Source organism: Anser brachyrhynchus (assembly GCF_964034855.1).
Source record: "Anser brachyrhynchus genome assembly, chromosome: 1".
Lineage (NCBI taxonomy): Eukaryota > Metazoa > Chordata > Aves > Anseriformes > Anatidae > Anser > Anser brachyrhynchus.
In genome coordinates, this window is record NC_137694.1 from 153,853,561 (window position 1) to 153,881,530 (window position 27,970).

Consider the following 27,970-nt stretch of genomic DNA (forward strand, 5'->3'; position numbering starts at 1 on the left):
AACAAAAATGTTGCAGGTTGCTTTTCCTCTCTCTCCACAGGTTTGGACTCTACTTAGCTTGTATTGTACCTCAGAAGGCCTAGATAAAGACTGATATTCCTGCATTAACCGGCTCTCAATGCAGCATGTACACACTGAGCTGCACGCTGTACTTACTGTGTCACCAAATCAAATCTCAGTCTGTAGCTTTGAAGAACTGTGTGTGCACAGATGACAATTCCTACATTCACAAACTGGTGCTTGAGCTGATACTTATCATTCACATCCTGCATTACAAATACAAAAGGAAAATATTGCCTACATGCAAGTCTGAGGAGATGCAAGAGCCACTGAGATTGCTGGGCCAAACTGCCATTCAGATAAACAGATCAAACCATATTGACTTACTAGGGGTTGTCTCTTTATAAACTGGCACTGAATGTGGTGTATCGTTTTACTAAAAAACTCAATTGGAGAGTGGTCTATAGGCCTAATATAATAAACAAGTAACAAAATACAGTCATTTAAAAAACCTTATTAATAGAGGTGGTAAACATACAGCAAAAAAAAGTTAAAAAATAAACTTAAAGATTGTAAGTTTTTTTTTTATTGCCTAGAATAAGAAAAATGTTCACATTTAACAAACAGCATGAAAATGGATGAAAAGTGTATTTTATTTATTTATTTTTTCTCTTTTACCCTAAGGTTATTTTAATTATATAAATAGGAACATATACTACTGGAATCAATAGAATGTCTTTTAAGAGTTAATGATTACTCACTGTTTACTCTAGGTAGCCTTGATCCTAAAGAAATTTCTTTCTGAGTGTTTGGTAGTCTTTGAAAATATTCCAGAGATACAAGGCAGGTAACTCTTCATTTGTCTTATCAGTGGCTTGCTCTCTCTTACTAACTAAATTGGTCACAGGAGCTATAGGAGTGGAGGCACTGAAGGCTTGATCATATACATCTTTGCTTTTAGAACCAAGATTGAAAACTGTATTGCTTGAAATACATTTTCAGGAGAGAAAAAAAAAAAAAAAAGGTTAGGAATAATATCATCTGACTAAAATAGAATGGACAGTCTCTGCTTTTCGTCCCAAGACACCACAAAGCTCTCTGCTTTCTATCCAGATTCAACATCAAACTGGACAGTGACAAAGGATAGAATTTTATTACTGACTGCCTCTACTTTGGTCTCTACTTTACCTGCATAGTAGTGCCATTGTTATGACAGAAAAGCACTAAAATATGTTCTGATTCTGCCAGATGCATCTAAAAAAAAATCCCTATACAATAATGTTCACTCATTTAAACAGTGCTGTTCACATGGTCTGTCACTTGCCATACTAAAGATGAGGCAGTGCCTAGCTCTTGCTCTTCATTGTTTACCAGCAGTGGCTGGCACAAACTTATTTCTTCTATTCTGAGCATAGAAGGATGTCCAGGAGGTTGTTGCTTGACAAAGTGGAAAAAAAAAAACATGCCTCTGATCTCTCCGTGGCAGCCAGAAGACTAGAACTACACTGGTGGGGCTGAAGGATGTGGAATAATCACCCATTTCTCCCAGTCACAACAAATCTGACTCTGATATTACATGGAGTTGTGCAATCCTCTTGATTAAAAAGGTTCCTGACTACTTGCTTCCCAGTGGTGTGTGGGACACAACCGCAAAGTCACTACTCTGCTTCACCACAGCTAGCAATTAAAATTGACAACTCTGCCACAGCTGCTCATAGTATTTTTTCAAAGTGTTGTGTGGCAGAACATGAGTTTCTCACTGCTCACTCATTTGTCCCTTCGCTGTAAGGAATAATTCTGGTTAAACTGCAATTAAAGTCTCCAGTTTTCCACATTTTATCTGATCTGTTGACGGTGTAGGCTACTGTCATATTTTGTGGAAATTAAGAATAACAAGTTACAGTATGTTATTTCAAATATTTGACAAATAATGACTTCTAAGCAGGGAGATGAATGGCTGGGACTTTTAGCATCTTTCATCTCGGAATTCAAGCTGTGATTCATATATAGTTTCTAACACACAATATTTACAGGAGTGAAAGCAATAGTACCTGTTCCACTGCTTTGTGAGCATCTGTTCAGACCTGGATGTGCTTGATCTCTGGATGACTCTTACACAGCACGTGCAATGCAGGCAGCAAGAACGGGGTGTATTTTCAGTTGTTTATGCTTGAGTGAGAGTGACTTTGGCAATCAACAAACTGAGGGAAGAGAGAACCACCTCCTGTTGCAGGATTGAGATCACTTCATTTTCTGTTACTTTTGGTGCTTGCTTTTAAGACCCGATACTTAACTATGTCTGTGGCATGAAGGTTGTGTTCAGAAATACTATGTAAATATACTCCTTTGCAGCAGAAAGAGTTTCTAGTTCTCTGGTTCAATTTAGAAATGTCATTTAATGCTGACCCCAAGGGGCTCAGATGACAGTGGAGGAGCAAAGAAAAGAAGCATGCCCCAGTTCCTCTGGCCTTAACCTTCCCTCTACAAACATGTGAAAGAAAATTGCCCAAGAGCCATACACATTTCTTTATATGATGTGGAGGCAAAGTTGACAATCCTCCTATGTTTAAGCAACTGGCTCTGCAGCAAGATGCCAACAGCCTCAGGAGAGGAATTAGCCAAACCCTCACCATAGAACAACATCTCATTTGATGAAAACTGAATGGGTTTCTTTCACATCAGCGATACTGTGGAGATTTGCTGCTGTCACAACAGCACTTACTTCCCAGAGGGACTGCTGTATGGTATAATATCTGAAACAAGTGCATTGCTTTTTATTCTGTATGAATAGAAGTAATGAAAAATGCTCCAGCATATTTTGCAAGTGTAGTGGTTTTGAGAAGGGATAAAAGTTGTTGGCTGTTTTTATTGATAATGCCAATATCAATATATATATTATTTTATTATTTTTTTTCCAAGAGAAAGTAGTGCAAAGAATAATTAGTGTTATGGAAACTCTCAGATGTGTCATAGTTGTACTTTTATTTTCTTCATGTAAAAACATGTCCATTTAACTCCATTAATTCAGTAGTATTTTGAATGCTCTAAGAGAACAGGGCATAGCAAGGAGTTCTGCATTTTTCTGTGTTCTGTATGGTAGACAGAAATTCAGTGTGCAACATGCAGTTCTTCTGAGATGTTCTATAGAAGAGAGAACCAATAAAAATGAATTGCTTTAAAGTAGTTTCATCCATCCATGATCATAAATTATTCTGAAAATGTTAATTAGAACTTGAAAATTTCTATGGGCTCAGGAAGTCTTACTAACCTCCATCTAGAGATAGGGAAATGAGGAACAGAAAAGTATAACTGCTTAATGTTTTTCTTTAATACTCTTTCTAAGAACACAACCTTATATTTCAATGCATTAACCAAAAAACTATTCTTTGGTCACTAGTCTTCATATCCTGGCATCAAGATATCTAAAAGAAAGTAAATAGCTACCAGGGATGTGAGGCAGTTAAACCTGCTGCATGCAATCACAGTGCTTGTTTTTGTCTTGTTTTTGTTGCTGCTTGACAATATTTGTCAATACATTATTAAAAACAAGTAACTAAATTAAAATACATTAGAAGGAGCTGCAAAATCCAAGCATTCATGTTAGGTGTAAATGACTTTAGAAAACTATGTTGCTTTAGCTACAGCAGTAAGATTAAATCCCTTGGTTTCCAGGCAGTTGTACCAGGAAGGAATAAGGTTCCCTGGAATAAGGCAGTCTCCTGTAGTTTTAACAGTTAACTTTCTACTTAACCGATCTTCATTATGCATATTAATCATGATAGATTTGGGCTTTAATTACCTGATTGCCTGTTGCTTTTTATTTTTCATCTTCACTGGCTGAGCATCACAAGAGCACAGGAGGTAGTATATCCCAGGTGGCAGGAGCAACTGGAGACAAAATCATCTCTGCCCACTGATGAAAGCCCTGGGCTGAAGCATGCACAGCAGAACCAGAATTTCGGAGACGTAAGCTGCTAAATTCTCCTAAGTCTGTTATAAATACACAGTCTGAGGTTTTCTGTGGTGCTTTTTCAGTCGTCTGCTCTACTTCACTGATGCAGTAGACCTTTTCAGAGCAATGACTGAAAGGCTTTTTTAAATATGGGCAAGACATATTTCCAGGCAGCTCAAGCTGACGCTAATAAGTCTCAGGAGGGCTTATTAGTTCAGGTGTGATTAGAAACCAAGCTGTCTGTGTGTACTTGTGTTATACCATGCCCAAGTGAATAAGGTTTCAAATAACCTTCCATGCTGAAGAGTGCAATGTGGAGAGGGCCAAGTGGCTCTAAGCAAAGCTGTCTTGATTCATCTGAAACTGCTGCTCATCTAGGGCTAAAAAACCCTAATGGTTACAAACTGATGCCAGGTACCTCGTGCATCTTGTTTCTGGTGTGAGCCTAGCTGCGGAGAAGAGGCGTCTCCTCCATTTAGAGAAGGTAGTTACATAAGTGCCAGCTTCTTACTGGGAATTCAATGTCCAAACACCTTTCAGGGTTAAGGACTATCACATACTTAACTGAATAGAATTTCTCTGTGGACTTTGACAAGAGAAATGGTTGCAGTTGTTGTTCAAGTTGACAGCTACTGTAAGTAGATTGATGAAAGTATGCAGAATCCATAGTTTATTTTTACCACTAGATTTTCTTTTTTACTGTTGTGTTTTGCTTCCCCTCTTATGCATCAACATGTCTAGATGCTGACTAAATATTTTTGTTGTGGTAAAACTTTACGGTGTATTTTTATGAAATTGCAGAACCACGTTATTTAAAGCTGTAAGAGTTAATTAAAAATAAAAAGTTTTTTTTTTTATTTTTTCACCACACAAATGGATGAATTTTATTTAAGACTTTGGGAATGATTCATTACTTTGGGCTTTTCTAGGAAGTCTTTATGAAAGGCTTATTTTTCTCAAGTGTGTGTAAACACCTACGTCTCAAAGTACTGAAGCAAAACCAGTGTAGCCACTGCAACATTTTCCTTTGTGCACTTTCTGAACAGAAACTTGGGTTTTGCAGTGCTGTTTTTAAGAGAAAGTATTATATAACCAGACATGGCATGTTGTATGGAAATCTTGAAATGAGGTTTAAAAAATTGTTCAGTATTGTTTTTAGAAAGTAGTTTCGGTGCTCACATAGTCACCATGAGCAAAATACAATATTCAAAATGCTGCTTGAAATATTTTAAAGAAAATTTAAATCAACTGGGACTATAGTAAAACAATTTGATACAGCTTTTCTTATAGTATGCCTTTGGCAGTTTGCATAATGAATGTTTATGAAATAAAAGATGTATACCTTTGGAACAACAAGGGAAAGGGAAGGTTTCATTTTTAGCTCATGCACAGAGACATACATTTTTAGTTTTGTGTTTGTTGCAGATTTTCAGTTTTTGTATGAGTGACATAATATCAATGTTCATGACAATTTGTGCATTTGATTGTTATTTGCACATAACCATAAACATGACAGATATTAAGTAGGTGGTGGAGAGTCTGCTTATAGGGCCATGGGTGCTAGGAAAGCTGCTAAGGAAGGTGGGATGAAGATAGGAGATTGTGTCCTGCTGGAAGTTTCTGTTTCTTGCAAGGACCCAGTGAGCAGGAAGATGACTCCAATGGGCTTACTCCTCCTTGCCTGGGAAGAAAGTTTTGAGACAGCTTTGAGGCGCAAGGCAGGTTTGGAAGGGATTGTCACATGCAGTAGCCTGATGGATAATGAGTCAGGAAATAAAATTGGCCCCCTCCTCCTGGGATGAAAGTGGTTGTTCTTCCTTACTTTGACTTCCTCAGTATGAGACAGGATGTGTCGGGGTATGCATGGGTCCCATATGTCATGATAACCAATGGCAAGGGTGTCAGCTGCCTGCCCAGGCAGCTCTGGTGGAAGCAGGAAAGCAAGCTGTGAGCTGAGATTGTGTGACAGCAATGCCAGAAGAAATGGATGCTTGGCAGCCCTCACCGCAACATGAAATGCAGCATTCATCATGTGAGCCTTCACGAGCAAAGGTGAAATAGCAGCATCTCAGGGCCTGACTCTTCTGTAGGGTCAGAAAATGTGACCCTAGCCGTTCTCCCCAAAGTTTCTGCAATATTATGGTTTCCTGTCTTGAAAAATATGTCCAAGTCAGTCTGGCGAATTGATGGGAATCTTGCCTGTTGGTAATGCTCTACAAGTTTTGCAGTCCAGCCTGGATGGCACCTGTTTTTGGCCTTCTGATGCCAGCTGTCGAGGCAAGCCAGAATAAGTTTCCCATCAGTGCCTAGATCTGTAAGACCTTGGTTCCTTTCCTGCACTCTGATATCAACAGTTTGAACTCTTAGACTAAGGCTCTGTAGGAGGTACACAAAACTGCCCTTGAGACTCTCTTTTATAAGTCTTAATAACTAATTTGGAGCCTTCTTTTCTGGATACATTCTGGGAAAATGGGTGGAAGAAAAAGAATGAACTGGAGCAAAGTGTCCTATTTCATTCCCTGGCTGCTTAAATACAGATGAAGCTAGCAAATTCCTTTTTTTTTTTCATTCCTATTACTGTTCCTCTCTTTTTGTTCATAAATCCCAAGCAATCCAAAATAAAATGCCACAGTTTCAAAGGAAAATTGGATTATACTCACTTGGAGGGAGGGAATAAAGAAGAAAACAGGGTTTATACTTCGACTGAATTCAATCCAGAATTTTGAAAAATTAAACTGAATAATTTTGCAATATTTTCTAAGACTGTGTATTCTAAAGATTCAGCTAATCAGATATGCATGCAGATTTAACATGGGTTGCCAACTCTCATGATTTTTTTTTTTTTGCTACAATTATGCGGCGTAAAAATTGGCCTCTTGTGAGAAGTTGCTGACAGCTCAGCAGTTCTGCTTCAGTGCTGGCTGCAGAGGGTGGGATGGCTGCCAGAGCGAGAGGCTGGAGGATGGCTTTGGACAGGGTGCAGGACGCTCCCAGCTGAGGCAGCTGTTGCACAGCCTGCATTTGCTTCTGCTGCCCTGAGAGCTGCAACCTGTGGGGCAAAACAAGAAGTCTGCTACATCCCCTTGCACACCCTCTCCCTTCACTTGGGGTGATGTGGAAGAGAGTGAAGCAAAGGAGAATGTGTAGCTGGTGCCTTGTATCTGTGTGTTTCCCAGTCTTAGCCCAGTTTGCATGTAATCATATCCCAAAAGGGAAAAGGTGAGCAGAGAGAGGGTAAAAACTGTTAGGAAATAACATCCAGGGAACAGAAGGTAGGAGACCTGGTCCTTTAATTAGCCACAATGGGTGGAGAAAAAGGAAAGCAGAAGTTTTACAAGATATGTGAAACTGGACAGAAACAATGCCTGGTGCTAGAATTCATGAAGATGCAAGGCTGGGGACTGGAGGGCTACAGGGAGTGGCACATGGAACAAGGAGCTAAGGGAAGCACACCACCATAAACAGAAAAGTGGAGGTCCCTATGGAAGGCTTCCCCAGAATACTCCACAGCAAAAAGATATAGCCCTTTCCAAATAATGGCCAAAGCCAGGACAGAACTGCTCTATTTAACATTGTAACTGTGTTAGGCTTTGCTTGTAGGTTATAATCTTGTGAGTATGGATATTGTATGTGTATACCTGTAAAATCTGAGAAAATTTGCAGTGAGCAAAATGGGGAAACAAAAACCTTTAAGAGCATTTCTCTGTTACTGTTCTTTTTAAGTTCTGAAAGGTTAGCTATTCCTTCATTAACTTAATGCCTTTGTTTGACTTTTTGACAAAGTACCTAATTACTGCCATCAGGTATTAGTCAGTTGATGTTAACATTCCAATGCAGAAGCTTATATAATTTAGGCAACAGATATGGTATAGTTCATTGTCTTTTGTATTCTTCCATATGCTCTTGCTTATCGGAAGACAATTGAAAATCTTAGCCAATATTATTACCTGAAGTGAGTCCTGGTGAATGAATATCCGAGCCAACCCAGAAAAATAAGTTGCTTTAGACAACTGGCCAGGTGCTTTGGTTTGTGCCAAGTGGTGACTGGGAAACAGACCTCTAGCAGCTTATTTGTCTCATTACTGGCTCCCATTTTATTCTGTGGTCAGATTGGAAATTTCAAACCATAGTAGGCAGCCAGTAGGAGCAAGCTGAAATGAAGAAAAGTTGTCATTTTTAGCAGTCTGCAAATTTGTGGGAGTGAGAGCTAGCTGGTAAACAACTTGGAGAAACGTTAGGCTGACTTCTTTACTGCTGTGCTCGGTGTGAGGCCTCCTATATTTGTGCAAAGCATAGGGATGGTATTAAATCCAGTCTGTCTTCTTATTGCACTCTCATTTTGCATGCTTGTGAACTGCACAACTTACAGAATGAAGGATGGTGACATTATCGATGCTTGGGTTGCATACATTTTATGATGTAGCTTTCAAAAATCAGCTCCATTTAAATCAAAGTCAGATCACCATAGCTATATCTGTTGGTAAAATGCATGCTGAATGCTAGTTCAGCAGGGGACTAATGAAAATGAAGGTCAAGGAGCAGGCTCTGCCACCTCCTCGAGCTCGCACTGAAACTGCACGGGCTGGAGATGTGCCACACGGACCCAAAGCAGATCGACTTCACCACCTTCTGGCACCGTCACCACCTTACACTGTTCTCCTAAGTACTGGATGGAGGCTGTGGCACCTTGCTCTGGGTTCTGGCTCAGAGCCCCCTTCACTCCCAGCCGGGAGCTGTGGCACCTCCTGAATTTCTACCTGAGAGAGAACATCCTGTTAAGCTAGCATTTTGTGCGCTGCAGAAGAATGTTGTCACATGTTTCAACTGAAATGGTGAGATTTGTTGCTGGAGCTATAATTCCCTAAGTGTGAATGTTTTTGAGTGCTAATTTTAACTTAAAGACCAAAGACTGAAGGACTATTTTTAACTTAAAGTCTTGATTCTCTGTGCTGGGAAACTAAAAGTGGGATACATTCAAAGGGCGTTATAAATACAGTGTACCTATTCTAATTGCCAACTCTCTATTTTGATCACGTAATGAGTATTCAACCTGAATGATTCCTATTGTTAGGGGATGTTGACTTTTTTTACAAGTTGTAATTGAAATTAAAAAGAGAGAGATGACAAACTGTAATTTTGTAGTTACACTGTTGTTACACTATGGCTTGAGAAGGAAAATGGTCCAGAAATGCATGTCTGGTAACAGTGGACTTTGTACATATTTTAAAAAGGTCTTTGAGGGCAGGCAGCACATCAAAGCTGATGAATACCAAATGGCTCACTTACGCATTTGCTATGAAATTATTAATGATTGATACTAGGTGTTTGGCACTTACAGAAAGAGAATAGCTCATATTTTTTCTTTTACACAAACAGCAGAGAAGCAGAATGATCTTAATTTCATGGCAATGTTTCTCCTCTTTAGGACTTTCTTGACATATTTGAGGTACACAACTCCTTTGATTTGTGCTGAAGAGTAGGAACAGAGCTGGGTGAAGCTGTTTCACTCGATTTCTCCCTACATATAATTTGACTCTGACCAGGACAACTTGGTTACTCATAGAAGCAGTTACAAAAACAATGGTTTTATTAATTATAGCAGAATGTTCATGAAAAGTAAATATTGCATTCAGGCTCATGAACTGACATACTGCAAATCAGATGAATTATGCTTGTGTAATCAGAGACCTTTGCCTTGAGACCTGTCAATTTTGCCAGAATGTTGAATTGTGAGTGTCTATCTTATGATGCATTGTTGCAATGGACAGGTTATTAAAGTCTGTAGGGCAGGAGGTGCATGCATTAAAATATGTTCAAAATGTTTTTGAACGATAAATGCATTTATGGAAAATGTTTTGTTTCTAGGCAATTCTTGCTGAGTAATAAGTGCTAAATTTGACTTAATTGTTGATAATTATTATTTCTCACTGTTCCATGTGGTAAACCCATTGAAAATGACCCTATTTAGTGAATTGGAGATTGAGTAAAAAGAAAGTGAAGTAGCAAGGATTCTATTGTTTATTGAGAGATACATTCTAATGCACTTTATAAAAATAAGGTGAGTCCAAAATATCTTGGTAAATCTTTGAAATGCAGAGAGACTCTAATGTAATGTAATGGCATGAGGTCAGATGGAGCAGTACAGTCAGTATGTGAAACTAGTGGTGAGAGTTTGGGACTTACTCTGAGTTTGTGCCAAAGACATCCAATTTGATCCAGTTTTGCCTGGGCAGTCGATCATGAGTGCCTGTGAAACAAAGAGAGTCAGGTGTTATAGCTATAGGCACTATGTTGTTCTCAGTTGCTCTTTTGGGCACAGAAACCTGTATGTATTAACTAGACTAGTCGGTTTAGACAGGTATTGTAAAAAATAGACTATATTGAGATGGCGAATATACCTTTAACTAGGCTTTTGGGCTGTGGATGTGGGCACATGTGGATGGCCACATATAGGATACAAAAAAAATCTGTAATGTTGCACACAGTATCTTAGTTAATTTACTGTGTTCTTGTTATAGGATAATAATATTTAACAGTTACTGTGCTTGAGCAAAGCAGAACATTTGTAGAGTAAGGAAAGGGGGCTGACCACAACATTGTTTTGCACTTGAGAATTCTTATGTCAGGAATTATTTTCCTTCTTCATTGTTGCTCCTTTCAGAAATGCATTAAATGTTATTAATGTCTAATATAACATATTAATATATTCAAAAACAGCATATTAATTATTTCTTCCTTTTCTTTAGATGGGGAGTGCATTTTGTGAAACTGAGTGATCTGGATTATTAGAAAGATGCACATGGTTGTTCTGTGGTTCTGTTAGAGAAGACTCAAAGAAATGCACCTTGCATTTGAAGAGAATTTTTTGGTGGCCATTCATTTTACTGAGAAAACCTTTACTGTAGAAAGTTCTACTCTGCCGGAAGGGTAAACTTATTTACCAGAGCCTTAATGCTTATGAGCTATTAGATATCTTCATGCTCAGACATTGAGTGATCTGAAAATAGGGATTAGGGCCTTGAACCTGATATTCCATGGAAAATACAGACAATCCAAAACAAAGTCTGATATGGTCAAAATGGATATGGAGATATGCTCTGTTAGGCTGTATCACTTGGCATTTGCTGTTCTGTACAGATTAAGTGGCTGATAGGCAGCTGAGTGGTGCTGAAAGTATAAACACCCTAGGGAAGTGCAGGACGCACAAGCTAAAAAGTAAGCAAAATGTAGTTTCACTTCAGTAAGGAAAATGAAGTAAACTCATCATTTATCTAGACAAATAAGTATGCACCAGTCTTTTGTGCTGCTGTTCTGTGTGTATAATATGCATACACACACGTGTATACCTTTACATATGCATCATCTTTTCAAATCCAGTCTGGAAGGCAAGAGAAAGTATTTCTTACAATTATACGTGCCATCACGTATGCACGTGTAGAGTTATATGCCAGAAGGTAGACTTCTACGGTTATACACGGCCTGATTATGCACTGCTGCCTTTGAACACAATACCTGTGCACTGTTCAGCATGTCAAGAGGTGCAATTAAAAGACGAGTTTTCAGACTAGCTATTTGTACCTGGTAAGAACTGCAGCAGGTAAGCCTTATGGAATTTACACTTGTAAGTGCGTACCTGCAGTTTTGATAGAAATGAATGTACTTATAATTAAAATGATCTTTCTATAATGGTTTTTGTTCAGAAGAAGGGTAACCTTTATATAAGGCTTTCTTGAAGAGTGTTTTCCTTAGAGGAAAAATGAAATCCCTATTTTTACTTCCAGGCATAATTACTGTTGCAAGTAGGATACACGGCAAACCTCTCCTCCCCAGCCTCCACCTCCCCCCATCCCCCACTTTTTTTTTTCCTCCAAGTAATTGTTGAGAAAGATATCTTCTTTTTATAGAGAGGTACAAAGTCATAAAAGAGCAACACCCTTCCATATCTGAGACAATACTGCAAAAATAAAGAATAGGATTGTAGTCATCAAAAAACCCGAAGCTCTAATTTTGAGTTTCAAAACCCTGTATTTTTCTAGAAGTGCAAGGATCTCATTAGTGTAGCAAGGATTTGGGTTTGATTTATCATAATCTGGAATAACTGTTCTAAACTAGAGGGGAGTCACTGGTGCTACAGCGATGTACAGCTGACATAAGCAAGAGACCTTTCAGACTGTGTGTTCAGACTGAGTCCTTAGCCACAGGCAAAATAATTTCTCTGTTAAGACCTTAACCTGTTGTTTATGTGATTGTCTTATAAAACCTGAGAACATACTAACATTTTAGCTGCTTTATGAAAATATAATTGTTTATTTTGTTTGCCTTACTCATTAGAAAATACTCTTAAATAGCAACATTAAATTCACAAAAGGTCTTTTTATTATTTATTTATTTATTATTATTATTATGGGAGCTACAGCCTTTATGGCTTAGTTTGTGAATAAGGACCCAGTTCTTTTTTTCTGTTGTCTCTTGTTGATTTAATTCCCTAAGAGACAGTGAAAATAATTAGTTCCTGAGCGTGATACCAAGAGCGATACCACTCCTGCACACCAGGAATCATCCTTGGAATCTGCTTTTTACAGCACTCTGTAGTGGGCAGGTGCAAATACATGATTAACATTGATTTTTTTTTTTTAGTGTATGAACATGTAACTCAGGTAAGTACAAGATTTTCCTTTCTCCTGAAGTTACAGTTAATAAAGTGCTTTTGTCAGAAGGCAGTTTTGGTGCTGCAGCAGAGCTCCACGTACTACATCTGAGGAGGAGGTGGGATTCATACGCTGTGATTCATCTGCACAGAGTGTGTGCTTTTCCACTACTGACTGGTACAGCACAGAGGGGGGAGGACAAGGGCAATCTATTTTGTTTTGAGGGCTCAAAGGACACATGATGTGTACACTGGCAATGACGTTCAGGCCAGCTGGCAACTGTAGACACTCACTGTGGTGTACTCACAGGCTGCCCAGGGAGTTTGTGCAGGCTGCATTTGCAAAGGTTTTCCAGTGCAAATTGGTCAAACCCCTGAGCAACCTGGTCTCTGGTGTCAAGTCTGGCTTGAGCAAAAGGCTGGACTAGAAACCTCCTGAGGTCCCTTCCAACTCAAGTTACTTTGTGGTACTGATAGGTGATCAGAAGAAGATTTCTCTTCAGCTCCCCAAGATTGTCTTGGAGTTGCTGGCAGCCTATGGGCAGCAGCAGCTGCTGGAGGACCCTGTGTCCAAACAGCAAGAGGGGTGCCCCAAGGCACCTTGGCACACAACTTCAGCCATTGGACCACCGGGAGGGTGGAGCACACCTGCAGTGTGCTGCAAATGTCAGCCTAAAAAAAAAAAAAAAAGCCTAAAAAAAGCCTCTCCTTTATATAAAGTAGCTGATACAGGTGCACACTGTGTTGGTACTATGCTGCTGAGGGTGAAGTGCATCTTTGCATGACTTGGAAAAATCTCAGGGTTGTTCAAAATGCTGTCACACGCCTGATAAGTCTGTTTAGGCAACAGACACTGCTGGAATAGTATTTCTTCCTTCTTTTATCTATTTATTTATTTTTAAAATTTTCCCCTAAATCTTATTCTCTATAACTGGAAGCATTGGAACACATTTATTCTATATTTCAGTTGGAAAACTCTCACATATTGGCAATTAGTCTGAAACTACTACATTAAGTTAGAAAAAGCTAACTGGTTGCACTGAGACATTTAGATTTATTTATTTATTTTTAGTCTAGCAGGCACTTCTACATATTATTATTTCTTTTTTTTTTCTTTTTTTTTTTTTAATCGTATTTTATTTGAAATAAGTTATTAGGAGTGGTTTCCCCCAATGTCTTTCAGATGAATATAAATATGAGCTTATTTCAAAGAATTATTTTTTTCAGAACCCAGATTTATAGTGTTATAGTTGCAATGTCAATGTAAATCATGTAATGGGTAGACATATTGGCTGCTGCTGATAGCTTTGTCCATCAGGCATTAAGAAAAAAAAAATGTGTTTTTTTTTCTTCCCCCAAATAATTCTTAAATTCAGTTAAGTTATGCAAGAAATGTTTTGCCTTGACTTGTTTAAAAGCATCATAAACATATCAGGGTCTATGAAATAGTTGCATTTCCATTACAGCTGATTTATATATTTTTCTGGGTAATATACGATAATGTAATCGGTTGAAACTTTAAATGGCATGTACCTGAATGCTGAAAAGTTTGTATGAAATCATTTCTTATTGCATAATAGTATCCTTCAGAGTTTAAGCTTTAGTAAATGTTATTTTCCTTTTTACTTCTAAGCTAAATTGCTTATCTTGAATAAGTGGGATAACTAGATTCTATAGACTGGGTTCAGTGCATAGATGTTAAGTGAAAATATTCCACGTTTATTTATTGTTGGTAATGACAACAGTTTAAGTGACTCTTAGCATTGATCATATACTTATTTGGGGACTCACTTATCTTTGAAAATAACACATTGAATTTTTTCAGTATCTAGACTGAATAAAAAGAGGACATCTGGTTGCAAATCTTCAGTTTTGCTGGATACTCCGTCTGAATGTTTAGAGGGAATGGTACTAGTACTGTGCAGTACCTCTATTGTTTTAGGGTTAAAAGCGACGAAGCATTGGGATGAATAGATAATGATAGGTTTGCATCTACGTCAACTTCGGTATAGCTTAAGAATAAGGGCAGGGATCATCAAGGATGAAGATCAACTGCAAACATGCCGACCTCTAATTAAAATGTACTAACAGTGAACATCAGAAGGGGCTGATCTTCTAAGGTTCACTCTGTGCAGAACCTCATAAAAAGCCTGCTAAAGTTTGCATCAGATTCTTAAAATTTCTGTGGATTTCATTTTACTTTGTGGACCGTAAGAAAGGTATGAGCTCTGGGGATTTGCATGCTGAATTGCAGATATGTACCTTACAAATAGCTATTGCTTCATTGTTGACAAAACTATTTTCAGAACTTGCCAACATCTTCAAGAAGACTTTGAGAGAAGGTATTTTCTCATGGAAATATACTGAATGCAGCAGGTTAGATTTTTTTTTTTTTTCCCATAGATTGTTTATTCACAGAAGATAAGGAATATCATCCCAGTTTTGTGAGAAATAGAATTGACATTCATAGGAGTAAAAGTCACTTAGTATTTTATAACGCTCAGTATCTTGCAGTATCACATTTTATGTTGCTGGAAAAAAATATCACAGGATAAATTGAAGGGGCTTTAAACAGTGTGCGTCATTAACAGTTCTTGTGTTGGAAAAATATTTGTGCAAGGAAGCCAAAAACTGTGTTCAAGAATAGCTCTTTGTAGTTCTGATGATAGAACTGTCCAAAGCATGGTAATTCTCCACAGAAAGCATTTGACCGTTTATCAAAGACTTACTGCTAGGGTAGATTATCTAGCAATCTTCATAATCAGGCTGAGAAATTTTAAAGCGTTGATTTCAGGATCATTGCTGCATAAGTCAGTCTGTTTCCCTTACAGAATCAGCAATTAGACTTTAAAGCACTGGTATGGTATGATTTTGTCACAGAAGTTAATCATGATGAGAAAGTGAGTTGGAAATTCAAAATGCAGGAGATGTATACTGTTTTTAGTTATGTTTAATTGCAGTGTGACGTATTGCATACTGCAACTGGTACATGACATACTCTGTATGTAGACAATATTTATAGTATCATTATGAGATGCTTGCATACTGACTTCTTGAAGCTGTGTGTATTTCCCAACATAACTATACTGCAGTGAAGCCATGGCAGAATATTCCTTCAACATGTCAACTAATAGAACTTACTTTAAAAACAAACAAACAAAACAAAACCAGGGATTTCTTGCATATGTTATTCCATGATTTTTAAAAACCTATACCTGAATTTTGAGAGATACCGTATCTTTCTCCGTGCAACTCCCTACAACAGAGTATTTCACATTGCAGAGTGCACTATTTTGGTGCTTAGACTGTGCAAAGTTCTGTTATCACGTTGAATCATATGATTGAAACAAAATAACTTTCCAATAAATACAAACGACAGCCTCCCCCCAACAAACAAATTTCTGATAACTCTGAGATCTAACCTGCAGGCACAGAGGAAAGGAAATTCAGACATTCAGAATGCACAGCATCTTCTGTGCCTGAATAGCATAGTATATCCAGCTGTTCAGAAATTCCTTCAAAAAGCAGACAGAAAAACTGAATTAGTAGCTTCAATGCAATGCTGCTAGTGTGGATTGCTATGTACTTTGTACTGAATGTTCAACTTTAAATGTCAGAAATGATGCTGGTTATAATAGGAAGGATGCTAACTGGCACCAGAGACCAAGTTTATTCCTTTTCTTCTGTGTATTTTCTTGAAGATTGGGAAAACCAAATCACCTCTTTTAGATTCCCAAGTAAAAAGTGGTGTGGATACTTCTTTACCACCCAGTGGTATTGAAAGGATAAATATATGCTAGATAATGTGCTCAGAAAGGGTGCAAACTTTGTATTTGTATTTGATAAGCAAATCCTGTTGCTTTTGTTTTGGGTAAAAGAGTGTCATTCTAATACAGACTAATACTTTATTAATGTACATGGTTGTAGGTACAGTGTTTTGAGGACTTTAGCTTCTTGCCTTCACCCTACAGTGAGCTATATAATTTTTTTTTATTATTATTTTTTTTTTCAATGGCTGTGAAATGACTTGTGTCTGGGAGCCACATTAATTGCCTGAGAAAGAGGAATGATGCCTTTAGGACTTCAACGCATAATTCCTGAGTTTAGTGAAATCTATTTCTGGAAATAATGCTATGCTGTATGTCTGTGACTGAAGAAATGTCAAAGGAATAACATGACAGAAGTCAGCGGTGTTATTGGAAGCCTATTACAGTAAAAAGGATCAGTGCATTGTATGAATATACCCATATACATGGATAATACATGGATATACCATCTACCAACATCAATTCATGAGTTATGTTTCTCATTTTGGAGTAAAATGTGTCTGCGTGGGCCATTTAGCAACCTTAATCTCATTTTATAAGAAAGTAGTTTATAAATGTCATGATCTCTGATGAAATGAAATTGTTTTACATACACTTTGCTTATACAGGGTAAACTCACAGCCATAACATTGCAAGTATTGTAATTTATTAGTGTTATGTCTATAATTGTCTAATTTAAAACATATAATAAAAGTGAATATTGCCAACTGTTCTTATAAGAATAAGAAGAAAAGTGTTAAAACTGGAGTTTATGTTTTGTGTATATGCTTTTTGTGTTGTATTCCAATTGTTTCAGACTCTGGATATCTCTGTTTCTTTTCAAAGCTCAGGCAATCTTACGATTTATTGATGTGTACAACAGCTTTCGGGTGCATTGCAGGTACTTTGCCTGCATTGCTTTAAGGACATGCAATGCTGTAAACGTCAGAATTAATTTAATTGTATATATACTGCATATGATTTAAATATTCATACCAGTAATCTGTTTATTATAATGGCAGCAGCCATATGATTATAATTCTAAAGGTGCAATTCTTTTATAGCATTTTATGAAGTATTCAAAACAGATAGAGGACATAAAATACCCACTGTTTTATGAGACTGGCATAATGCTTACTGTGATCTATTCTTTTTCAACATTTTCAGTTCTTTAAGAGTTGTCAACAACAAATGCATTTCCTATTATTGGTGCTTATCAATGTTACATATTCAGTAACCAGCACTTTGCAATAAATACAAGCTTTTTGTTTCTTATCGGTCTATGTTCTTCTGATCACTCTTACTATTTTGAATACTTCATTTTATTTCTTTCCTTTAAGTTGCATTGTTAGCACTTGAAATACTGCTAAATATTGTATTCTTACACACAGATAAACAATGTCAAAGCAACTCTTTAAGTTAACAATTACATGTCGCTAAAGCACTTGCTTACACAGCAGGCTGCTAAGCAAAATATGTGTATTATCCTGTTTCTTATTTAGTTCCAGTCACAATTTCCTTTTTGGAAAATGAGGCTTTTCTAATCTTCATCCTTCCTACAGCTGTAGCTGTTTATTTATTTATTTATTTATTAATTAAATATATATTTTCATTTTTGTAGTACTACCTGGTTAAAGCCAGGCTTTGTCACTAGCAATTCAGATTTTTGTTTGCACCTGTATGCTATAGATAGAATTCTACAGTTATTCATAATTTGATTATTCATGAAAAACCGCTACCTTTTTCCTTTATCTATTGTGTCTATCATTCATTCCTATCCTTTTGAAAAAGGCTGAAGACTAGTTCACTTCATGTGTTTTCATTTTCCCCAGTGAGTGTAAAGAAAGATCAAACACATAGCTGCCATTGAGCCAATAATACTCACTGTGGAGAAAATGACCTGCAATTAGCCAGGTGCACAAACATCGATTTCAGTGAGGCCATGCAGATGCAACTTAGAGTTGAAGCTGATCAGCTTGGGCTGTGCTGTGTATACCCTTACCTGGGAAATCCCTCAGATATAGGGAGGCTCTGCCTGGTGGTGACATTCACACCGAAACTTCTGCTGCTGGTTGTGATGTTGCAAAATATGTTGGCAGTATCAAGGAAGCTGTGAAAAGATGCAGGTAGCATAATACATGGCTTACACCAAGGCCTCTAATTAACCTTCTCCTTTGACATGTAGTCTTCTACACTCAGGCCTTCCTTTAATATATATATATATATATATATACACACACACATTTCTCTCAGATAGGAGGTGAATATATCCAGAAAAACAAAATGTATTTGTGTGCATGTGGGTGTATGTATAATCTTTGATTTGTCATTGGTTTCCAAAGAAGACCTTTTTTCCATAGAAACCTTGATAATAACAAGACCAAAGATTGTGATTTCTTCGTATACAACTGGGGAGCCATAAATCTATGTTCAAGATTAAAAAGAGCACTGTGACGTCTGTAACTGCAATAACAGTGATTGCTTTAGTTTAAAACCATGTTAAATTAAAGAGCCTTTTTGTTGTTTTTGAGGAAATACTGTTTTTGTGGAGTATAACAGCTTCATTCCTACATCTGCAATTTATGAAAGAGGGAAAACTATCTATTTTCCAAGTTTAGGCTCTGACAAGAAAAGTCATGACAGATGTGATTTGTACCTTTCACAGGAGGGAAAAGTCAAAAAATCACAAAAGTGACTTGAGCTAAATAACTGACTTTGTCTTGGCTATGGCCATTAGTGAGGATCAACAAAGCCAACAAGATTTTCTTCTGGCATTGGTTTCTGCTCATATCTAAGTATGTATCCACCATTTTATGCACTTCCCTCTTAACCTGTAAGTAGTCAGTTCAAGCAACTTGCCTTTATGCTTTGATCTGTAGAGAAAAGGTACAAGGAAGAACAAAATTGGACATTTGCTTGTTCCATAATGTAAAAGAAAGTCCTTTTGCTGTAGTGTGATATAGTTGTTCTGGAGGATCACATGAAGATCGTTGCATGACAATAAACTTTTAAGGAGGAGGTCTTGATATTATTGAATTTGATTTATCTAACAGGGTAGACTGGTAGTGATGCAATTAATCACGTTATTGATTTCTCTGTTCTGACTGAATTAGGTCCTTTAGAGATAGAAGTGCCATAGAGAGGTGAATTGTAGAGACTGCTCAGAGTTGTAGTTATGTAAATAATGAGGCTTTACATATGAGAGCACTATAGTCCAGCTGTCACTTGACAAGAAGAAGTCCAATCTTCTTTAAGCCCTGGAAAGAAGTTGTTTTTGTAGCAGTCGTTACAAATCCACAGAAGGGGTCATAAAACGAGGTGAACAGCCTGGTTAGAGAAGGTCTTGGTGATCTCAGGGCACACATTCATAATGAGGAGTGCTATTACAGAAGAATTTGTGTATTTCCATCTGCTTTTCTCCTTGCCAACATTACTTTAGTCCTTCTAGCTTTCAGTTCTTCAGCCCATTGCTTGCCTTAATTGTTGAGTATCTATTGTGCCACACATAACTAACAAAATTGGTGTCACTGCCACAGGCATGTGTCTGCCTTTTCCTTGTGACTCCATGGGCACTCTGGAGAACGGGGCAGAAACTCTGTTGGACTTCCCAGGGGACTGGACTAGCAATGCAAAGTATATTCACCAGGCAACAGTTAATCTGAGGTTACTGTGACAGTCATGGTTTTAATACTGGTTGGATTATGCTATAGTTCAGGCATGTGTTCTTGTTGGAATGGAATCTTGTTGTGCTTCATACCCTCAAGAGAGTTGGTATTCTCAGTCCTGTAAATGCAATAGTTTTTAGTAGGAATGGGAACATCACAATCCTGGACAATTCTGCAGTATAGCATCCTCTTTGTTGGGCTTCATGTGAGTCAGATGAAAGGGAAGAAAAATACTTTATTAGGAGCCTAATATTTATGGTATTGTTTTGTTCTTGACAGGAGAATGCATTTTGGTTTAGTGAGGGAGCTGAGTTTTTTTTTTTTTTCCTCTCCCAGTGAGTTAATGATAGCTTCTGAACTGTAATACAGCATGTATTGTAAATCTTTTACTCTGGCAGACTTCTGCTGTGGCTTTTCTACACTGAAGGCTCCAAGACAGAGCAGAGCAGAAGCTGGTTGCACCAACTTTATGGCTACTGTTTGGCTGTCCTGTTAAAGGTTGCTTGTTTTCTTCTATGTAGTGCCAAAGAAAAAGAAAGTCTTGAACGTGGGCTGAGGAATTTAAGCAATGCTGTGGAACAGTAAGACAACTAAGAGCAAGTGAAATGGTCACAAACATGACAAGGCTGGCAGAATTATGAATTCTGAATTGGTTCATCATCTGTCTGATTCCTCTTATGGCCCTGAAATGCCTGCTTTGCTAAGAGAAAATAACCCTAGCTGCCACAGCTTTACCATTACATTTTCAATCCACTGTGTCTAGTCACCAAAAAGGAAAAAAAATCCATGAAACTCCTGTTCTTTCTTCATTTGTCTACACCATTGTCTCACAGAGTATGTTGCAACCAAGGATTCAGCTGAGTCAAAGCAACATGCTATGGTTAATTCACGAAAATGTGATGCAACATTTTGTAAATGGCACAGATGGTACAGTACCTTGTTATTTTGAAATAGAAGTCTTCATTGTTTGCTAAGGATCCATCTTTAACATTTAGTTTATTGCAGTCCAGTTACTTATTGGAATACAAACAAAATGCAACAGAATACGGCAATTGCCTCAGCAGCCGCCATACACAGCAGGAGAAAAATCAAGGGCTGAACTTGAGAAGCAATGACTTAAACTTAAGGAGCTAGTCAAAAACATATCCATATTGCTTATGCCTCAGAATATGTCCTTATTCTACACCATATTTTGTTTTGTAAAAATACAGGTTCTATATCTTGTGTTTGCTTCTTAAAATAAAAAAGAGGTAAAGATATGCTAGGATGTGACTGACTGTGAATCTACTAATACATGATTCTGCACTTCTCATGTTGTCCAATTCCACTTCCCTACCCCTCTGCTCACTAAACCCCTGTTGGCATTCATATGTTGGAGATGTGGATGGTTTGAGCAAATGTCAGAAATCCTGGCATTTTCTCTGGAACACACAAGGCTACACGATTTTACTGCTATTAGGATACCCTCTGGACACGATTGTGCTTCTGGAAAAACTGTCTATTATCTGCTCATTTGCTCAGGAGCTATACACATGCTTTAACAAAAAATCACTGCTTGCCAAGTCCCACTCATGTTGTGGGGGATTCAAACAGCACTCATAATGGGTTTAATGAAATTAACTGTTTTTCTGAGAACAAGTGAATGTATTCTCTATTCTGGGATCTTGAATTGCTGTTACTGTTAAGAATGTGTCAGCATTTTCACTGCAGATATGCTTCATACTTTGATGGAAAATCATTTTCATCAGTCTGAAATTTGGTATGCTAGCTCAGCCCTTATTTAGACATCTAAATAAATGGAATGGTTTTATTGAAGTATTTATCATACTGAAGTCAACATGCCACAGAAGTAGAAAGCACTGCAGTAGGACTTGCTGGCATTCAGCTCTTTTGGAAATATGGCAGTTAGGTTTGATTTAGGAAGCTGACATTAGACAATTATGTTTTAAAAATTTGAGCCTGAGTGCATAATAATATGTACTGCAGAATTTCTGTATTAGGAAAACTCTATCTTAAAATAATCTACCAACCAGCGTTGCAAAGTCTATGGGTCATTTGCTGCCATCATGGCCTGGATCTTCTTGATGAAACATTTTAAAACTGATTGTTCCTTTATTTGAAATATATTTTTTCTTCCTCTTTCTGAGCTGCATCAAATCTACATTACAGCCTTCATTGTCAAAACATCATCAGTGTCTTGACACAGTTTTAAAGTCAGAAATATTAACAGCTGAATGCAGATTGGAAATGTGAGTAATGTTATCTGGGGACAAAGAAGTTAGGGAGAGTTTGAGGGATTTAAGAATAATTTATAATTCTGAATTAGGATCAAGAAAAAACATACGGAAGTTTACTCACTGATTTTCTAGGTGCTAATTAGCATGTTCTGGTTGGCTTAGATCTAGTAGCTTCCTAATCATAGAATCATATGGCTCGGGTTGGAAGGGATCTTAAAGATCATCTAACTCCAAGCCCCCTGCCATAAACAGGGATGCCACCCACTAGATCAGGTTGGCCAAGATCCCATTCAGCCTGGCCTTGAACACCTCCAGGGATGGGGCATCCACAACTTCTCCTGGCAACCTGTTCCAGTGCCTCACTACCCTTACAGTGAAGATTTTCCTCCTAATGTCTAGTCTAAATCTCCTCCCTTTTAGTTTAAACCACTCTCCCTTGTCCTATCATTATCTACTTGAATAAGGAGTCCTTCTCCATTTTTTCTATAAGACCCCTTTAAGTATTGAAAGGTTGCAATGAGGTCTCCTCAGAGCCTTCTCTTCTCCAGGCTGAACATCCCCAGCTCTCTCAGCCTTTCTTTACAGGAGAGGTGCTCCAGCCCTTAGGAGGCATCTAATTTTTGTCATCAAATCACTGGAAGTCTTTAAGGCCATACAAAATGGTACAAAGCTGTCCCATGGAAGCAAACAGCTGATGATATTTGCTGGTACCTCCATCAGCTCTAAAATAGCACAGCAGAGAGTTTAGGTCTTAGAGAGTACCTCAGAACCTCAAAGTCACACAATAATGGCTGAAAAAACATCAAGGAAGACATATAGGTAGATTAAGATATAAAGTTCCTAATATGCTAGAAGGGGTGCAGAAGTGCCTTTTGGAGATGTTTATAGAATGCACTGCAAGCTATTTTTTTCTGTGTTTCATCTAGAGCAGAAGGAGATGTCAGGGGAAGAAAAGCAAAATGAAATATTCACAGGTAAGAAATGGTATAAGGAATAAAATTTTTGTCTGCACAGTTATAACAGGCTACCAAATAAGGTCATGATTTAGGTAACCATAGGCTATAAAAATCAGGTTTAAGTTTAGATGGAATCTGCCTGGAAACAAGGTGATACTATAATTGCAACAACTCATCCTATTTATAGTAAAGCAGCTTAATTTTAGCAATCAGGTAGTAAAAGATTGGATCTGCCCTGGAGCAATGTTCTTCTGGCAAAGACTCATATTCATGTTCAGTTCTCAGTTGCAGGCACAATGGGACACTTTTTCACCCCAGAAGTGACATTTTCAGGGAAGTTTAGGGAAAATTTATCACAAATTTTGTTTACATTTTTCAACCTACATAACTGTAAGACTTCCTTTTGATAAATTAGTAAACTTATACTTCTTATGCCTTTCTTTCCTGCAATGTTTGTATTACTTTACTTTGTAATGTTGCACAATTAATATTATAAATAACGGTCTTTTGAAGTCCTGTGGAATACTTCATCTCAATCTGGAACTCATTTAGTATATACTTTTATTTCTTTTCTGCCTATAACTAAACATGTCTCTTACCTCGCAGTAGGCACATTGCTTAGTGGCACAGTACTGAAGAGTTCATGAGAAATGTCAAGGTATGACAGCAATTTTTCGTCCAGACTACTTGGGAACCACTAATTAGACTAAAACATATTTTTCTTAGCCTTTCTGAGCTCCTTCTCACCAAGTGCTAGATATGTAGGTTCCTGGTGGTGTAGTAGGTCAAAGGGCTGCGCCAAGTATATGTAGGAAGGTGTGGGAACAGTACTTTTGAAATACTGAGTCAGACTGAGTAGTGAGAGCTGCCAGAGCATGCTGAAGGTAAAGACAAGGTACTTTGCAACAACAATATATCTGTTTAACATGATTTCTGACTAATGACCTTGGTTTGTTGTAGCTGAGGAAATTAATCTATACAGCACATCAACGGTTATGCCAGTGTGCTTAAGAGAAGGACATGATAAAATTAATTTGTGGTAGGAATAGTCTGTATTTTCAAAGTCTTTGATTTTATTACATTTCTGCTTTAAGAAGGTAGAAATTAGAAAACCATTGTTACAAGCATTTTGAAGAAGTAAACAAAAGAAGAACAACATGCTGCTGTACTATTTCTCTTGTTTAGGTTTGCTCAAGTATAAAAATGGGGAACCATCCCATATGTAAGGAATTCTATGCATTAGGGCTTGACCTGCAACATAAGATGCCATGTAGAGACCTACTTCAGTTGGGCTTCTTGTCAATAGCAGCTAGAAGGCAGGGAGCTGGTGTTCCTGCTTGTGTCTGCCTCCTGAACTCTTTCCTCTAATGGTTTCCAGCTGATCAGTCCTCATGTGGCAAAACTCATCTCCTAAACCCCAAGACAGATTTCTCATTAATTATCAAGACCATTGCACCAGGCATGAGGCAGGGGGCAAAACGTGTGGATGTGTAACTGTTGTTAGCATCCCACTCCTTGGGCTATGGTGCAGCCAGGAGTGAAACTGTAAGGGCCAGTGCTTTTCACAAGAGAAACACTGCTTCCCATCAAAATTGTGTCTAGTGTATTGCTGCCCGATGCACAGCCATAGCTGTGCTACATGTGCTGTGCTGGAACTGGGAGTGTATCCTCTGGAAGCTGCAGTGTGGGCACTCTTGAAAACACTTGCAAATGAGGCCAGATTCTCTACGTGTTTACTGCTTGGGGAAAAAAGAGAAGGCCGAGAGGCTTGAAACCTGCTGGGGGAGGATGTGCTATTGCTCCTCTACCATGTGTCTGAATGGTGAGAGAACTCCTCCAGGGCTCAAGGCAGGCAGCTCTTGGAGAAAAATGTGGTTGCCGTAGTTGCTATTAATGTAGCCTTTTGTTTTTCATATCAATGAGCAAAATGAAGTGCCACTCAAATGGAACAATTATGTCAAATTAAGTTTTCCCCCCTCCTCCTTTTTGATGAGTTAAAAAATGAGAAATCCTTGGATGTTTTCCTCACTTTATCAGTTTAGCAGCTGGTATTGCTTAATCACAAAGCCATACTTTATCAAGTCTGCATATGGCACATGAATGTAGGCAAAGCAAACTATAGATTGCATCTTTTCTCCTCTGCAGATTATGGTGTAGGGTACATCATCACTTCTTTGTCCAAAAACATTTTCTTCTTTATAGGCATTAGGAGGAAGTGCTGGCAGTGAACTGAAGGTGGGTCTGTCAGCAGAGTGCACAGGAGGGCAGTGCCAGCTGATTGCATGTTTCAGAGATACCTGCACTGGGAATCTCTTCTTGTAAGCCTCTGTCTGGCACTCTTATAGCACCAGAGCAGCTGTGAAGTTACAGATCCCCTGGACAATCTGTCCACTTCTGTGATATATATGTTCTAGGCAGGGCATGTGTCTTTATTTCTGTCAGGCTTAATAATGCTGTGCTCAGTGCACAAGGCAACAAAATGATCAGCGCAGCATGTTCAGGGCCACAGGTACCTGCTGCCAGCTGAGTGCAGAGTGAGCAGATACGGGCTGGGGGAAGGGAATGATCCAGGGCTTCCCATGCCCTTAGCTAAATCAGATGGGGTTGATCAAGTGTGCTGGTTGCATGTTATCTGATGAAAATGAGACTGTGGGTTTGCTAAGACTGTTGATGGAAATATTGTTGACCTGAAAAACTTTCAGTGAACATCAGTGGTCCTTAAATCAGTGGCCCAGGATGAATAAAAATATAGTGGTAAAATCATTTGATCATGATTCATTTAATCTCATCATGTCAAACACTGGTGTTTTTCTTTGATATATTCATGTAAATGCTCTTATCAGGTCAGTGATGTTCCTGGGTGCAGATCACCAGTACTGTGCATGTTAGGAACTGAGCAGGATGGGTGCATTCAAACAAGTCACTACTCCCTGCATAATATGGTATGGCTTTCTGGGGCCACTCCTGCTCACATTCTACTGAACATCATACAGAATTACTGGGAAAATTCACAGTAAATCTATGTGTGTGCTGTAGAGAAAAGATCATTCTAATGATTCAAAAAGGCAAAGGGACAAACACAAGAACTCTGCAACTCACGGAAGAAAGAAAGTATTGAAAAGGATTGAAGACATCCACCTTCTTGTTATGGCAATATGTCTTATCCTTATCAAAATATGTTTTTGTACCTGTGCACGCTATACTAATTCTTAGGAGGAGGAGGATGAGGGTGTCCATTGTAGCACGCTAGAAAGAAAGCAGATTTGAAGTGGGATCTTATGCTTTGATTCTTTCTTTCTCTTTCCTTCCTTCCTTCCTTCCTTCCTTCCTTCCTTCCTTCCTTCCTTCCTTCCTTCCTTCCTTCCTTCCTTCCTTCCTTCCTTCCTTCCTTCCTTCCTTCCTTCCTTCCTTCCTTCTTTCCTTCTTTCCACATAGCTTGAATTTTTCAGTTTCTTTTCATCCCTTCTCTGTGCTTTCTCTTTGCCTCCTTGTTCTAACTTTATTTTTTTTTTTTATTGTATGGGCATAGCTACACTTCTTTTTACACTGTAGCTGTTGATCTAATGGTGTTACTGGAAGGTGAGAAGCTGAAGCAATGAGCAGTAGTACATCACTAGTAGGATTGATCTCATTTCTTATTAATTCTTTTCTTATAGTATGAGGAAAAAAAAAGAGATCTTAGTTTGAAGATAGTACAGTGGTGCACTTTCAGGATGCATTTGCACATGTTATGCTAGCTGATGTAATCTCAGGTTTTGCCTGTTTATCCCAACCTTCCCAACTCAGCTCTCAAGCTCTGTGGTTGCACTGGTACAAGTGGTCTGCAGATCTGTTCTGCACACTAAGACTGGGAGATAATCTGGATTAAAAATACCTTTTCAGAAAAAATGCACAATGGATGCATCTGAGAACAGTGGCAGATGCACAGGGACCTGAAGCCAGAGTGGGAGTCTCTTAAATGGGCTTTGCCTCCAAGAAAATATATTTGTGGAGCTCATGTCATGACACAGAGCTATGTCCTGACACAGAGAAGCACACACACATCTCCCTAATGTGATCCTTCAGATAGCATTCAGTTCCCCTTCTGCTATGCTCCACAAACCAGTTTCCTAGGTAGGACCAGCCTCTCAGCTCTGCACACCCATGTTGTGGTTGGCTGAACAGCATGGTCTGGGACTGGGGAAAGGCAACAGGAAGGAAGGGCTGTGGCATGGAACCATCCGGTTTGCAAATGCTGCTCATGTGGAGCTCAGGATGAGAGGAGCCTGGGGAGCTGCTTGCAAGGGTTAAAAATACTCTTTTAAAATTATTTTAATTAAACAAAAATAAAAATTTGTAAGGTGAATCAGTAAAACATCTCACAAATTAATAACGAATTAAGTTGTATTTGTGACCGAGCTAATAATAGCAGGGAAGCAGTGTCTGTATTCCACCTTCAGACTGTGTAGAAGAAGAGAAGCAAAGACACCCAGCCTGCAGACAATGCTTTCTTTCAGTAGATTCCATATATCCTCAGACGAGATTGCAAGTTCTTATTGGATTTTTGTGCAGGTTGATGGCAGGAGATCACTGGGCACAAGTAATGTAAAACCTTCAAAATTTAGTTTGGTCACCTAAAGCATGTGTGGATAGAGACAACTGGAAAATGACTTCCCCTTTGTGGCTTTTCTTTCTTTCCATTTTCTTTTCATCAGCTTTGTTGGTAGA

The 27,970-nt window shown here is 38.3% G+C and overlaps 1 protein-coding gene and 1 long non-coding RNA gene across 4 annotated transcripts in view; one reads left to right on the top strand and one right to left on the bottom strand.

The window, feature by feature from the left end:
- LOC308187726 lies at positions 1-26,556 on the bottom strand. The gene is made up of 2 exons (XR_013944883.1): positions 3,800-26,556; positions 1-3,141 (listed from the first exon to the last, which is right to left on the bottom strand). It is a non-coding gene; the product is annotated as an uncharacterized lncRNA (long non-coding RNA).
- The window catches only part of FGF14 (fibroblast growth factor 14), a 415,553-nt gene that overhangs the window by 18,154 nt on the left and 369,429 nt on the right, over positions 1-27,970 (top strand). The window lies entirely within an intron of this gene.